Consider the following 5,000-nt stretch of genomic DNA (forward strand, 5'->3'; position numbering starts at 1 on the left):
TTTCTCCTTTCAGAATTGCCGGAAGAAAGTACGTTAATTTATCGGCCTGGAGATCTGTAGTCATGGTGGAGGAGTAACGAGACAGACGGTTCCTCTCTTAGTAAAATGTCATCTGCATCATCCGAGTGAAGGGTAAGTAGAATGATTTGCCGATGACTTGCTCCTTTTGAAAGATGTGATAGCGAGCGACAGTCAGAGAAGAAGAAGAAGAAGGGCTGGTTCGCTCTTGAGAGAGAGAGAGAAAGAGAGAGAGAGAGAGAGAGAGAAACACTTCTTAATAAAAGATTCACAGTTATGATAGATTTGATTTAAAGGAGAGAGAGAGAGACTTCTTAATAAAACAGTCACCAATATGATAGATTTGATTTAAACGCAAGAGAGAGAGAGAGAGAGAGAGAGAGAGAGAGAGAGAGAGAGAGAGAGAGAGAGAGAGAGATCGCCCCAGGAAGCATTGACAGATAATGATAATATATAACATTCGAGTGATATAAGCATCGAGCCGCTTGCATATCGTTGAGAATGAAAGTTTTAATATGCTTTTTGATGGTCCGCACTTTTAAACGCCTTCTAAATCACATCTTAGATTTGATATCTGTTTGTTGATTCATCTATAAGAAAGTGTTACTGCATCTCTCTCTCTCTCTCTCTCTCTCTCTCTCTCTCTCTCTCTCTCTCTCTCTCTCTCTTTCTCTCTCTTGCTATTTAAATCAAATTATCATTGTGGTGATTGTTTTGTTATGAGGTCTCTCTCTCTCTCTCTCTCTCTCTCTCTCTCTCTCTCTCTCTCTCTCTCTCTCTATATATATATATATATATATATATATATATATATATATATATATATATATATATATATATATATATATATATATATATATATTTAGGTCCCGTGTCCCATTTCTGCTTGTAGACTTTTTGAGTTTGCAGAAACATTCATAAAGAATTGATACAACTGCATAAATTTTCACACCAAATATGAAGAAATAGTTTATTGAACAAGCCATTGCAAACGTGACTGTGTACCTTGTCAGAGCGGTTAGAAAATTTTGTCTCTCTCTCTCTCTCTCTCTCTCTCTCTCTCTCTCTCTCTCTCTCTCTCTCTCTCTCTCTCTCTCTCTCTCTCTCTCTCTCAAAACACGTTAATTTTTTTCTTTTTCCACCTCTACCATTAAAGAAAAAAAGCTTTGATTTTGCAATCAGTTTTGTTTCTTTCTTCACCAGCGTTCACGAAAAATGAAAAGTTGTTTCCCCTGCCCTCGTAGGCTTAGAGCAGTTTTGAGGACTCATTTTTATTCGCTCTCAGAAAATATTATTATTAATTTTCGTAACCTCACAACGAAAATGTGAATTCAACTTTTAGTCATTCATTTCACTTCTGTAATCAAGCCATCTGATATTAGTATTCTTCTACTCTCCTGTCTTTCCTTGGGCTTTTTTCCAAGACTTTTCAGATCTGGGTACAGACTCACCGAGTTTTTCTTTTGATCCGTTGATGCAACCCCGGCGCAAGTTGCATCATGAAATCTCGAACGCAATCTGACCTGCCTCCTGGTGGTGACCTGGTGTCTAGGTGGGTTTGAATGCCACGGGGTGGAAGGGAAGGCGTTCCCACAGGGGGCGATTCCATGGCTGCTCAAAAACTCGTTTTTCCGCCCTCGTTCTCATCTTGCTTTTAAACAAACAGAGCCTTGGGCAAGCTAGTAGACTGGCAGGTAGACAGAAGTACACGTGTACACTCGATTAATTAAAGCACAATCGCACAGGATGTGCAGTATATACACATGATGTTTCCATACATACACACAAACACACACACACACATGCTCAGGATCGTATGTTTTCATATACAGTTCAGAAAGAAAATCACACGCTCATAAATCGTGTTTCCGTCCATACTTCGCACAGATGTACAAATACACAGAAAATCTTAAGTTTCCATCGCACTTCACATAAAGAAACACACACACAACTCTTTCTCAAGTGAATGCAATGTATTGGTTACTTATGTGATATAATGTTTTCTCTCATTTTCTGTCTCTCTTATATACATACATACTTACATACATACATACATACATACATACATAATTTCCACAAATAAACGTTCTCTTACGTTTCTGAGCCTCATTTAAACCAGTTCACATTTCTGATAATCATCTGCTTCCTTAATCATTTGTTAAGGGTCATTCATCGTTCCTAAAATGCCCTTGTTTTCATGTTATCGAGACCACTGGCGGAAGTGCCCAATATATCTTTTTTTATTTACCAGAGTAAAATTTTATTATATGACTTATAGTGCTGGTTATGTTATTTACAAGTTGACTTTGTCTTCTATGGCGTTTAAGCACGTTTCATAATAATAATAATAATAATAATAATAATAATAATAATAGTAATGATGATGATGATGATGATGGAGAAACAAATCCACAGTTATGTACGGGTACAAACATATTTATAGATAAACTCGTACAGAGAGCTGTCCAACTCCTCTACAGATATCACCTCTCATACCTACTTTATACCCTCCGGCTCACTGCCCGCCGTCATCACTTTTACCTATGCATATACCTCCAACAACAGCAAACCAAACCTTATAGAAACCGGGTGTTCAGTATCAAAAAAACTCAGCTACCACCTCTAAACCCTGCTTATTTAGCCACCCTTCTCCATTAAGGAGTTCCATTAAATATATTTTTAAATATACATAACTGTAGATTTGTTTCTCCATTTCAAGACTCATGATAATAAGAATATTTTTTTAATGCCCACGCGATGGTCTGTTGCGCTAATTACCTGCATTAATTGCATGTTTACATAAATGTCTGATTGCAACGAACCTGGAAGTAGTCACGTCTCGTCACGCTTTAATTTCCTGATCATTAAATGCCAGGGGAAGAGAAAGGGTTGATAATCGGGTTTCGAATAATTGCGATTATTTCTCTCGCATTCCACCCGTCTGCTTTGATAGGTAAAAGCAAATATTTTGACAGGGAAGCATTTGGTAGTTGGCTGAGAACATATGTTGAATACAGTATTCAGCTGATAGCTACCTTTATTCTCTCTCTCTCTCTCTCTCTCTCTCTCTCTCTCTCTCTCTCTCTCTCTCTCTCTCTCTCTCTCTCTCTAGTGTCCTGTTATTGAGCTCGGTGTTTAGACATAAATGTATGTATATATATATAGTATATATATATATATATATATATATATATATATATATATATATATATAATTATATATATATATACATATATATATATATACATATATATATATATATACATGCCTATATGTGTATTTATGCAAGTATGTATATATATAAAACATGTATATATATATATATATATATATATATATATATATGCATACGTATATATAATTCAAATGTTTATTTCCCCACGGTGTTTAGACATAAATGTATGTATATATATGTATATATTCATACTATATGAGTATTTATGCAAGTATGTACAGTATATATATAAAACATACATATATATATATATATATATATATATATATATATATATATATATATATATATATATATATATATATATGTATATATATATATATATATATATATATACTGTATATATATATTATACATATACTGTATATACATACGTATATATAATTCAAATGTTTATTTCCCCTCAGTGGTTGACGCAAGAAGGTATTAGCGTAAGGGCGTCATTTCTTCGCAAGCCTTCTGGGATGGGATTGCTAGCCCCATGCCCTTTGTAAACCAAGGCACATATTTTACTGTTTAGGCAAAGGGAGGCAGAATGGTTTCTATTAATACAGCATGCCCATACGTCCTTCGTTGCCCAGGAATCAAACCCTTGACCTCTTGCATGGTAGGCTGTGTTATTGTGTGTTTGTACTAGTTTGTGTGTGTGCGTTTTAAGTGTTTGTATGTGCATGTTAAGTGTGTGTATTAAGTTTTGTATGTGTGTTAAGTGTGTGCGTGTTTTAAGTTTTTGTGTGTGTTAAGTGTTTGTATATGTATGTTAAGTGTTTGTGTGTTTATATGTGTGTGTTAAGTGTTTGTGTGTTTGTATGTGTGTGTCAAGTGTTTGTCTTTGTGCGCTAAGTGTGTATTTGTATGTGTGTATCAAGTGTTTGTGTGTTTGTCTTTGTGCGTTAGGTGTTTGTGTGTGTGTGTGGGCGTTTGTGTGTTTTGTTCCGCCTCTGTGCCCATGCACCTTACGCCAAGGAAACTGACCCGAGAGAGAGAGAGAGAGAGAGAGAGAGAGAGAGAGAGAGAGAGAGAGAGAGAAACGTGAGTTTGCGAAAGGCGCAAGCAGTCGTTTCATTGGGTTTATTGGCGCTCTTACACGGCGTCCGATCGCCAGATCATCTCGGATGCTGCTGCAGATCCACGGCGATCTTCATCTCCATCATTATCTAAAAGCAAATCCTTGCGATCCATGCTTGGCTGCTCGCGGTGACTGGCAGAAAGAACGCGGCGGGGAAAGGAAAAGGAGCCGGCGCAAAAATTATGGAATTTTCGGAGGAAATTGAAAACGACGGCAAGTCTCTCTCGCTTTACGAAGTACGACCACCGTCTCGTGAGTGTCGGGCCGAGGTGCTCGCCCGCTTGAGATATGGCTGGACGGCGATTAGCGATTCTTATTGATTCCGCGCCTCGGTGAAAGCGACATTCAAGTAACGGGGTGTTTGGAGCCGTTGTGAATGAAGAAAAAAAGGGAAAAAATTTGAAAAGTTGTAATATTGATTCTTATTGATTCTGCGCTTCGGTGAAAGCACCTTCCAGCAGCGGGGTGTTTTGAGCCATTTTGAATAAAAAAAAAATCATTACAATAGTGGTAAAGTTGAGTAAAAAGCCACAATAATGTAAATGAGAGGCAGTATTTTTCCAAAATACAAAAATGGGTTTAAAAAAGGGGGGGGCGGGCTTTCGACCGTATACAGCGCCGCCCCCCCCCTTTTTTTAAACCCCATTTTTGTATTTTGGAAAAATATAGTCTCTCACA

The 5,000-nt window shown here is 37.1% G+C and overlaps 1 long non-coding RNA gene across 2 annotated transcripts in view; it reads left to right on the top strand.

The window, feature by feature from the left end:
* LOC136841871 (uncharacterized) overlaps nt 1-5,000 on the top strand; it is a 320,425-nt gene that overhangs the window by 249,840 nt on the left and 65,585 nt on the right. For both annotated transcript variants that reach the window (XR_010854115.1, XR_010854114.1), the window contains one exon: nt 14-132. This is a non-coding gene — a long non-coding RNA (uncharacterized lncRNA). The remainder of the gene's footprint in view (nt 1-13; nt 133-5,000) is intronic.

Source organism: Macrobrachium rosenbergii, chromosome 9 (genome assembly GCF_040412425.1).
Source record: "Macrobrachium rosenbergii isolate ZJJX-2024 chromosome 9, ASM4041242v1, whole genome shotgun sequence".
Classification (NCBI taxonomy): Eukaryota; Metazoa; Arthropoda; class Malacostraca; order Decapoda; family Palaemonidae; genus Macrobrachium; species Macrobrachium rosenbergii.